Raw genomic sequence first — 12,055 nt, forward strand, 5'->3', positions numbered from 1 at the left:
CGAGCGATGAAAACTGCCCCTTTTATAAAACTACAAATATCTTCGGTTTTACCTAAAATATTTGTCTGGCAGAGGTTTCACAGATAGATCGCGTTTTTGTCTTTCTTCTGACTAATAAATAATTTTGGTTTAATAAGTCATCAAGATGTTTTCAACAATATTCTTTCGGCATTCGTCTTTTCCAACATGGGGACCCATTTGGAAACGCGATACTTGGGTTAACCCATCCCATAGTTGGGTCTGTTTCCATTATGGTTCGGAACATACCCATACTATAGTTGGTATAGTAGACACCATACCATCCTGTTTGCAGTAGTTTACCAAATAGACATTCCAACGTAACATTGTTTTCTGTTAGCGTTCCTACAAAACATTCTTTAAATATTGTTAAAGCACAAACTATGGTACATAATATTGATTGGTGAAGCACTGTTATTCAATGTAATAATTTACAGTGCTCATTATAATTTACTAAGAACAACTAATATTTCTCAAAACAAAACTACGAGCCTTCAATAGGATGTAGCTGATCTGTAATATTCTAAGAGCATGGACAATAGTAGGTAAATTTCACAACCCATGTGGGACCTGAAAACTACAATTTTCATTATAATTGAACCAATCACGACTATTCTGCTATCTACGTTGATGGACGGGTACTGTGAGACGTAAATTGGTACGTGAGGAAGAGTTTGGGCCTTGGAAAAAAAGGTAACTGGGAATATATCACATATGTACTAATTCACATTCAACATATTGACTTTAAGCATTAAGTCATATATGTGCTGTCTTCTGTGAGAACGGGTTGCACTCCTACACATCACTATCCCCTCCTCCTACACACCATAACCTCCTTCTCCTACACTCCACTACCCCGTCCTCCTACGCTCCATTACCCCCTCCTCCTACACTCCACTACACCCTCTTCCTGCACTCCACTACCCCCTCCTCCTACAATTCACTACCCCTTCCTTCTACACACCACTACCCCCTCCTCCTACACACCTTAACCTCCTTCTCCTACACACCACTACCCCCTCCTCCTACACACCACTACCGTGTAATAACCCTGCTTACCATTGTAATCGCTCAGAGCTCTGCACTCATCTCTCTGACCTCTGCCCTTCATCCAATACCCCAGCTTAACACTGTTACAGTCCAGTATGACCCCTCACTGGACTGCCACGAATATAAGAGGAATATTAAACGAGGAAGGTACATCAAGGACAAGGACAAGGGTTATTAAATTATAAAAAAATAATAATAATAAAAATTATTAAACACTGCCACCACCTTCCAAACATAAATGAATGTGTCTAAAATTATTGGGACCCTAGGAAGGATGAGGCTCAATAATCAGGGAACTCAAAGGGTACGTAAATGAATCTTAATGGATTAATACTGTAATCTTACTGAACTGAACGGGAGATTCTAGAGCGACTTTACTATTCATAAGATGGAGAACACAGGGGAACTTCTAGCACAGTAAATGAAAAATCACCAGACTGAATCACTCAGTCATTAGTCAAAGGGAATAGAGAACTAAACACAAATGAGTTACAATTATTTTATTATTTGAACCAGTATATTTAAATCAAGATTCAAACATAGCCTACTCTAAATAAAAGCCTATGAGGCAATGTAATGTAATACCAATGTTACCAAACTCAAAGTGCACATTTACCTTCAATACTGCAGCTTGCCAAAGGATGTTAATTGGCTGCCCGCAGGTCATTTGACCTGTACCTCAGTTGAGGCCCCGAGACACACAACACTTCTATATTAAAATGCTTACCAGTGGGACAGGCTCCACCCCCTAGTTCCTTGGCCCAAATTTACTCCGCCTATCACAAGCCTATGGCCAATGGATTTAAACATGACTAGGTGATCTAGAAACAGAGCAAATGGCATGGGCAGGCACTACCCTGCGAGGCCTAGCCTCCACGGGCCTACATGTCTTTAACCAATCCGGATCAGGCTTGACCATAAGGGTCAATTCCTCTTGACAGAAAAAGCCAAAACTGGGAAGACACCAACGACTTTCCTGAGGGACTGCCGGCTGGGCACCCACGTGTAACTTGAGATCACAAGTTTATTAGCCCTGGGGTACTATTTTCAATTCGTCACTGGACAGATGGACGGGGAGCAAGTGACTTCAAGCTATTTATGACCCCGAGGGTTAGACCGTGACAAAAGACAGGGATGACCCAAAGGGAGGGAAGGCAAGCGAGAGAAGGGAAGCGGAAGAGGAAGGAGAAGAGAAAGAGGGAAGGGGAAGGGACTGTGGTGTACATATACCATTACAACCCCCTCCTCCTACACACCACTACCCCCCTCCTCCAACACTCCACTACCCCCTACTCCTACACACGACTTCCCCTCCTCCTACACTCCACTACCCTCTCCTCCTACACACAACTACACCATCTCCTACTCTCCTGTACCCCCTCCTCCTCTACACCACTAACCCCTCCTCCTACACACCACTACCCCCTCTTCCTACTCTCCACTACCCCACTCCTACGCTTCGCTACCCCCCTCCTACACACAAGTACCCCCTCCTCCAACACAACACTACCCCCTCCTAATACACACCACGACACCCTCCTCCTACACTCCACTACTCTCTTCTCCTAAACTCCACTATCCCTTCCACTTACACACCATAACCCCTTTCTGCTACTCTCCACTACTGCCTCCACGTACAATCCACTACCCCCTTCTCCTACACACCACTACCCCTTCCTCCTACACACCACTTCCCCTTCCTCCTACAAAACACTGCTTCCTCCTCCTACACTTCACTACCCCCTCCTCATTCACACCACTACCCCTCCTCCTACACTCCACTACACCCTCCTCCTACCCACTACTATCCCCCTGTTCTTACACTTCACTACCCCCTCCTCCTTCACACCACTACCACCTCCTCCTACACTCCACTACCCCCACCTACTCACAACTACCCTCCTCCTAAACTCCACTACCCCCTCCTTCTACACATCACTACCCCCTCCTCCTACACACTAATACCACTCTTCTCCTACACTCCACTACCCCTTCCTCCTTCACACCAATTCTCCCTCCTCCTACACTCAACTACCCCCTCGTCCTACACACCACTACCCCCTCCTCCATCACTCCTCTACCCACTCCTCCTACACATTACTACCACTCTTCTCCTACACACCACTATCCCCTCCTCCTACACACCACTAAGACTCCTCCTACACTCCACTACCACCCTCCTCCTACACTCCACTATCCCCTTCTCCCACACCCCACCCCATCCTCCAAGACTCCAGGACCCCCTCCTTGTACACACCACTACCCCCTCCTCCTACTCACCACTACCCCCTCCTCCTACACTTTCCTACCCCCCTCCTACACTTTCCTAGCCCCCTCCCCCTACACTCCACTACCCTCACCTACACACCACTACCCCCTCCTCCTACACTCCATTACCCCCTCCTCCTACACACCACTACCCCCTCCTAATACACATCATTACTTCCTCCTCCTACACTCCACTACCCACTCCTCCTACAATCCACTACCCCCTCCTCCTACAATCCACTACCCCTCCTCTTCTCACACCACTACCCCTTCTCCTAAACTCCACTACCCCCCTCCTCCTACAATCCACTATACCCTCCTCCTACACTCCACTACTCATTCCTCCTATACTCATAAGAACATAAGAACAAAGGCAACTGCAGATGGCCTATTGTACCAAACGAGGCAGCTCCTATTTATAACCACCCAAGGCGATGTTGTGTGCCTTGACTTTAGCAAAGCTTTTGATACAGTGCCACATGAATGACTGATTAAAAAGATAAAGTCTCATGGTATTAGGGGTGCTATATTAAGCTGGATTAGGGCATGGCTATACCAAAGGAAACAGAGAGTTAGTATAAATGGAGTCAAGTCAGAGTGGGAAAATGTTGTAAGTGGGGTGCCTCAGGGCTCTTTCCTGCGACCTCTGTTGTTTATAATACATATAAATGATTTAGATTCAGGTTTGAGTAGCAACATTTGCAAATTTGCCGATGATACGAAAATCGGTAGGGAAATTAATTCGGAGGAGGACTCACTATCACTTCAAGTTGATCTAGATAGGGTTTTGAAATGGTCGAAGGATTGGCAGATGTAGTTTAATGCTGATAAATGTAAAGTTCTGAGGTTAGGTAATGATGATAGGGTTACAAGATACGAGCTAGACGGTGTTGAGATTGCGAAGTCGAATTGCGAAAGGAAACTGGGAGTTATGAATAGTAAGAATTTAAAACAAAAGGATCAATGCATAAATGTTCGTAATAAGGCAAATCGGACACTTCGATTTATTAATCGCAGCGTTAGTAACAAGACACCTGGTCAGGTGAAGTCACAGTGAGAGGTTGTGTTAACCGGAGCTCCTGAGTGTTGTTATATTATCATAGCAATATGGAAGTTGTAGTGAAGGACCTGGTGACTCTAGTGGGAGCCCTGAGGACAGAGTTGGACTCTCTGCGGGAGGAGGTGCGTCAGCTTAAAAAACAACGAGAAGTAACGAAGGAGGAGACCAGCAGTAAAGGGACCTCGTCTTGGAGAGTTGCGAAAGACAGGGGCCTTAAGAAGACTTTGATAAAGCCGCCTTCAAACGCCATAGCAACTTCAAATTCATTTGACGTTTTGGAGGACGAGTGCTGTGGAGAGACTGTGGATCGCGCAAAAGGGAAAGCAACGAAGAGAAAGGAAGCGCAGGCCCCTCAGAAAGTAAAGGAAGTACCTAAGCAAACATTAGTTGTGGGAGATTCCCAGATAAGGTATTTGGATAGAACGTTTTGTGCTAGAGATAGGGGGAACAGGTTAAGGGTTTGCTATCCCGGAGCTGGCATTGGTGATATTATAAACAACATGAATGATATTATGGCTGGTAATGGGAACAATCCCATTATTTGCATTAGCGTGGGAGGAAATGATGTTGGTCGAGTCAGGAGTGAGGAACTGATTCAGAGGTATAAAACAGCCATAGAGTTAGTTAGGAGCAAGGGAGGAATCCCGATCATATGTGGCATTCTTCCAAGAAAGGGAGTGGGAAATGAATGGATATCGAGGGCACTTGGTGTCAATTGCCGGCTGGAAAGATATTGCAAATCAAATGCAATATCTTTCATAGACAACTGGGAACACTTCTATGGAAGAAATGAAATGTATGCTCGTGATGGGGTGCATCTATCGAGAGCTGGGGTTGTTGCTGTTGCGAACTCGCTAGAAGAAGTGGTTAGAGGTGTTTGTTTGGGTTTAAACTGTTAGTAGATAGAGGTATGGGAATTGATTTGGAGGAAGGAGGTAATAAAAGTATGTGTTTGTGGGAGAAAGGAATTGGCAAAACGATCAGGGAAAGAGAAGGTCCGCAAAATAACAATTCACTTAGGGTATATTACACTAACAGTAGAAGTCTAAGAAATAAAATTAACGAATTAAATGCTCTTGTCTGCACAGAAAAAATAGATATTATTGCACTTACCGAAACGTGGATGAATGTAGAAAATAGAGAACTATTAGCTGAATATCAAATATATGGATTTAAACTATTTCACACAGATAGATATATTAGACGAGGAGGTGGAGTAGCCATATATGTTAGGGACAATTTGAAATGTAGTCTCAAAGAGGGAATCAAAACAGAGCCACACACAGAATCTATTTGGATTGAATTAAACGAAAAAGCTAATAATATTATAATAGGAGTAATATATAGGCCACCAAATTTAGACAGAATGGAAGCAAAGCATCTATGGGATGAAATATCTAGAGCATCTAGATCTAACAGTATTTATGTCATGGGTGACTTTAATTTTAGCGGAATAAACTGGTTGAACAAAACAGGGAATAGTGAAGCAGAAGATTTTCTAGAATTTATTGACGATTGCTTTCTTACGCAACACATTAAGGAACCAACACGGGAAAATAATATTTTAGATTTAGTGTTAACTAACAGGGAAACGCAAATTAATGACATCGAAATAGGGAGTGAGCTAGGGAGCAGTGATCACAAAGAAATCAGATTTAGCATAGAATGGAATAGACCAGTAGGAGAAAATTCTGTTAAAGTGCCAGATTTTCGAAAAGCTGATTTTAATAGCCTAAGAAATTTTTTGGGTCAAATTGATTGGAAAGGCTTGGGTATGGGGTGTGGGCCGGTCTTGGAGCGAGACATGAACCCAGCGATAGGTGACTTAAATGGGGATTTCGATGTGGATTCAATATATAACTTATTTAAGAATATTCTAAACAAAGCACAGGAACGTAGTATACCATACAAATTGAATAGATCGTATACTAATGACCCAAAGTGGATAACAAAGAATTTGAAGAACCTTATAGGTAAAAAGAGAGCTTGGTACAAAAGGATTAAAAATGGGGAGGTCACTTTAGAACAGGAATTCGTACAACTGGTTAGAAATGTTAAAAAAGAGATATGGAAAGCAAAAAGAAACTATGAAGTTCGCATAGCAGGGCAAGCAAAGACAAATCCTAAAGGGTTTTTTCAGTTATATCGTACTAAGACTAGGGAAAGGATAGGTCCATTAAAAACTGAGACAGGTCAAATAACAGATAGTGATGAAGAGATGAGTAGTATTTTTAATAAATATTTTGTATCTGTATTTACTAAAGAGGAACTTAACAATATGCCTTCAGCCGAACAAGTCTATGTGGGTGGGGACGAGGACAGGTTGACGAGTTTAGCAGTTACCAGGGAGGATGTTCTTAAACAAATAGTAAAACTCAAACCAAACAAATCCCCAGGGCCGGATGAAGTGTTTGCTAGGGTGCTTAAAGAATGCAAAGAGGAGCTTTGTGACCCACTGTCAACCATATTTAATAAATCAATAGAGTCAGGCAGAGTGCCAGAGTTTTGGAAAGTTGCTAATGTGATACCAGTTTTTAAGAAAGGAGATAGATCACTTGCGTCTAACTATCGACCAATTAGCCTAACGTCTATTGTGGGAAAGTTACTCGAATCTATAATAGCAAATAAAATTCGTCTTCATCTTGAGAAACATAAATTAATAATTGAGTCGCAACATGGTTTTATAAATGGCCGTTCATGTTTAACAAATTTGTTATCTTTTTATTCTAGCATTGTTGAGGCAGTTGATAGTGGTAAGGATTGCGATGTTGTATACCTTGACTTTAGCAAAGCTTTTGATACAGTGCCACATGAAAGACTGATTAAAAAAATAGAGTCTCATGGTATTGGGGGTGCTATATTAAGCTGGATTAGGGCATGGCTATACCAAAGGAAACAGAGAGTTAGTATAAATGGAATCAAGTCAGAGTGGGAAAATGTTGTAAGTGGAGTGCCTCAAGGCTCTGTCCTGGGACCTCTGTTGTTTATAATATATATAAATGATTTAGATTCAGGTTTGAGTAGCAACATTTGCAAATTTGCCGATGATACGAAAATCGGTAGGGAAATTAATTCGGAGGAGGACTCACTATCACTTCAAGTTGATCTAGATAGGGTTTTGAAATGGTCAAAGGATTGGCAGATGCAGTTTAATGCTGATAAATGTAAAGTTCTGAGGTTAGGTAATGATGATAGAGTTACAAGATACGAGCTAGATGGTGTTGTGATTGCGAAGTCGGATTGCGAAAGGGATCTGGGAGTTATGATTAGTAAGAATTTAAAACAAAAGGATCAATGCATAAATGTTCGTAATAAGGCAAATCGGACACTTGGATTTATTAATCGCAGCGTTAGTAACAAGACACCTGGTGTGGTTCTCAAGCTATATCTTGCTCTAGTTAGGCCCCATTTAGATTATGCAGTTCAGTTTTGGTCGCCATATTATAGAATGGATATAAATTCACTTGAACGTGTCCAGCGTAGGATGACTAAGTTAATTCCCCAAATTAGAAATCTTTCATATGAAGAAAGATTAACAAAGCTTAAGTTGCATTCACTGGAAAGGCGAAGAGTTAGGGGTGACATGATAGAGGTTTACAAGTGGATGAATGGACATAACAAAGGGGATATTAATAGGGTATTAAAAGTATCAACTCAAGACAGAACACGAAACAATGTGTATAAATTGGATAAGTTTAGATTTAGGAAAGACTTGGGTAAATACTGGTTCAGTAACAGGGTTGTTGATTTGTAGAACCAATTGCCGCGTAACATTGTGGAGGTGGGGTCCCTCGATTGTTTCAACCATGGGTTGGACAAGTATATGAGTGGGATTGGGTGGTTATAAGAACATAAGAACAAAGGCAACTGCAGAAGGCCTATTGGCCCATACAAGGCAGCTCCTATTTATAACAACCCAATCCCACTCATATACATGTCCAACCCATGCTTGAAACAATCGAGGGACATAAGAACAAAGGCAACTGCAGAAGGCCTATTGGCCCATACGAGGCAGCTCCTATTTTTAACCACCCAATCCCGCTCATATACTTGTCCAACCCGGGCTTGAAACAATCGAGGGACCCCACCTCCAGCACGTTACGCGGTAATCTTCATCCAGGGCCGGATGAAGTGTTTGCCAGGGTGCTTAAAGAATGCAAAGAGGAGCTTTCCGAGCCACTGTCTACAATATTTAATAAATCAATAGAGTCAGGCAGAGTGCCAGAGTCATGGAAGGTAGCTAATGTGCTACCAATTTTTAAGAAAGGAGATAGATCACTTGCGTCAAACTATCGGCCAATTAGCCTAACGTCTATTGTGGGAAAGTTACTTGAATCAATAATTGCAAATACAATTCGTCTCCATCTTGAAAAACATAAATTAATAAATGAGTCGCAACATGGTTTTACATACGACCGTTCATGTTTAACAAATTTGCCACCTTTTTATTCCAGCATAGTTGAGGCAGTTGATAGTGGTAAGGATTGTGATGTTGTGTACCTTGACTTTAGCAAAGCTTTTGATACAGTGCCACATGAAAGACTAATTAAAAAAAAAAAAAGCTCACGGTATTGGGGGTGCTATATTAACTTGGATTAGGGCATGGCTATTCCAAAGGAAACAGAGAGTTAGTATAAACGGGGTTAAGTCAGACTAAGATAATGTTGTTAGTGGAGTACCTCAGGGCTCTGTCCTGGGACCTCTGTTGTTTATAATATATATATAAATGATTTAGATTCAGGTTTGAGTAGCAACATTTGCAAATTTGCCGATGATACGAAAATCGGTAGGGAAATTAATTCGGAGGAGAACTCACTCTCACTTCAAGTTATAAGAACATAAGAACAAAGGCAACTGCAGAAGGCCTATTGGCCCATACGAGGCAGCTCCTATTTATAACCACCCAATCCCACTCATATACTTGTCCAACCCGCCCTTGAAACAATCGAGGGACCCCACCTCCAGCACGTTACGCGGTAATTGGTTCCACAAATCAACAACCCTGTTACTGAACCAGTATTTACCCAAGTCTTTCCTAAATCTAAACTTATCCAATTTATACCCATTGTTTCGTGTTCTGTCTTGTGTTGATACTTTTAATACCCTATTAATATCCTTTTTATGTCCATTCACCCACTTGTAAACCTCTGTCATGTCACCCCTAACTCTTCTCCTTTCCAGTGAATGCAACTTAAGCTTTGTTAATCTTTCTTCATATGAAAGATTTCTAATTTGGGGAATTAACTTAGTCATCCTATGCTGGACACGTTCAAGTGAATTTATATCTATTCTATAATATGGCGACCAAAACTGAACTGCATAATCTAAATGGGGCCTAACTAGAGCAAGATATAGCTTGAGAACCACACCAGGTGTCTTGTTACTAACGCTGCGATTAATAAATCCAAGTGTCCGATTTGCCTTATTAAGAACATAAGAACAAAGGCAAATGCAGAAGGCCTGTTGGCCCATACGAGGCAGCTCCTATTTATAACCACCCAATCCCACTCATATACATGTCCACCCCATGCTTGAAACAATCGAGGGACCCCACCTCCACAATGTTACGTGGCAATTGGTTCCACAAATCAACAACCCTGTTACTGAACCAGTATTTACCCAAGTCTTTCCTAAATCTAAACTTATCCAATTTATACCCATTGTTTCGTGTTCTGTCTTGTGTTGATACTTTTAATACCCTATTAATACCCCCTTTGTTATGTCCATTCACCCACTTGTAAACCTCTATCATGTCACCCCTAACTCTTCGCCTTTCCAGTGAATGCAACTTAAGCTTTGTTAATCTTTCTTCATATGAAAGATTTCTAATTTGGGGAATTAACTTAGTCATCCTACGCTGGACACGTTCAAGTGAATTTATATCCATTCTATAATATGGCGACCAAAACTGAACAGCATAATCTAAATGGGGCCTAACTAGAGCACGATATAGCTTGAGAACCACACCAGGTGTCTTGTTACTAACGCTGCGATTAATAAATCGAAGTGTCAGATTTGCCTTATTACGAACATTTATGCATTGATCCTTTTGTTTTAAATTCTTGCTAATCATAACTCCCAGATCACTTTCGCAATTCGACTTCGCAATCTCAACACCATCTAGCTCGTATCTTGTTACCCTATAATCATTACCTAACCTCAGAACTTTACATTTATCAGCATTAAACTGCATCTGCCCATCCTTCGACCATTTCAAAACCCTATCTAGATCAACTTGAAGTGGAAGTGAGTCCTCCTCCGAATTAATTTCCCTACCGATTTTCGTATCATCGGCAAATTTGCAAATGTTGCTACTCAAACCTGAATCTAAATCATTTATATATATTATAAACAACAGAGGTCCCAGGACAGAGCCTTGAGGCACTCCACTTACAACATTTTCCCACTCTGACTTGATTCCATTTATACTAACTCTCTGTTTCCTTTAGTATAGCAGTGCCCTAATCCAGCTTAATATAGCACCCCCAATACCATGAGACTCTATCTTTTTAATCAGTCTATCATGTGGCACTGTATCAAAAGCTTTGCTAAAGTCAAGGTACACAACATCACAATCCTTACCACTATCAACTGCCTCAACTATGCTAGAATAAAAAGATAACAAATTTGTTAAACATGAAAGGCCATTTATAAAACCATGTTGCGACTCAATTATTAATTTATGTTTTTCAAGATGAAGACGAATTTTATTTGCTATTATAGATTCGAGTAACTTTCCCACAATAGACGTTAGGCTAATTGGTCGATAGTTAGACGCAAGTGATCTATCTCCTTTCTTAAAAACTGGTATCACATTAGTAACTTTCCAAAACTCTGGCACTCTGCCTGACTCTATTGATTTTTTAAATATGGTTGACAGTGGGTCACAAAGCTCCTCTTTGCATTCTTTAAGCACCCTGGCAAACACTTCATCCGGCCCTGGGGATTTGTTTGGTTTGAGTTTTACTATTTGTTTAAGAACATCCTCCCTGGTAACTGCTAAACTCGTCAACCTGTCCTCGTCCCCACCCACATAAGAACATAAGAACAAAGGTAACTGCAGAAGGCCTGTTGGCCCATACGAGGCAGCTCCTATTCTATAACCACCCAATCCCACTCATATACTTGTCCAACCCGTGCTTGAAACAATCGAGGGACCCCACCTCCACAATGTTACGCGGCAATTGGTTCCACAAATCAACAACCCTGTTACTGAACCAGTATTTACCCAAGTCTTTCCTAAATCTAAACTTATCCAATTTATACCCATTGTTTCGTGTTCTGTCCTGTGTTGATACTTTTAATACCCTATTAATATCCCCCCGGTTATGTCCATTCATCCACTTGTAAACCTCTATCATGTCACCCCTAACTCTTCGCCTTTCCAGTGAATGCAACTTAAGCTTTGTTAATCTTTCTTCATATGAAAGATTTCTAATTTGGGGAATTAACTAAGTCATCCTACGCTGGACACGTTCAAGTGAATTTATATCCATTCTATAATATGGCGACCAAAACTGAACTGCATAATCTAAATGGGGCCTAACTAGAGCAAGATATAGCTTGAGAACCACACCAGGTGTCTTGTTACTAACGCTGCGATTAATAAATCCAAGTGTCCGATTTGCCTTATTACGAACATTTATGCATTGATCCTTT

Source organism: Procambarus clarkii, chromosome 70 (genome assembly GCF_040958095.1).
Source record: "Procambarus clarkii isolate CNS0578487 chromosome 70, FALCON_Pclarkii_2.0, whole genome shotgun sequence".
Taxonomy (NCBI): domain Eukaryota; kingdom Metazoa; phylum Arthropoda; class Malacostraca; order Decapoda; family Cambaridae; genus Procambarus; species Procambarus clarkii.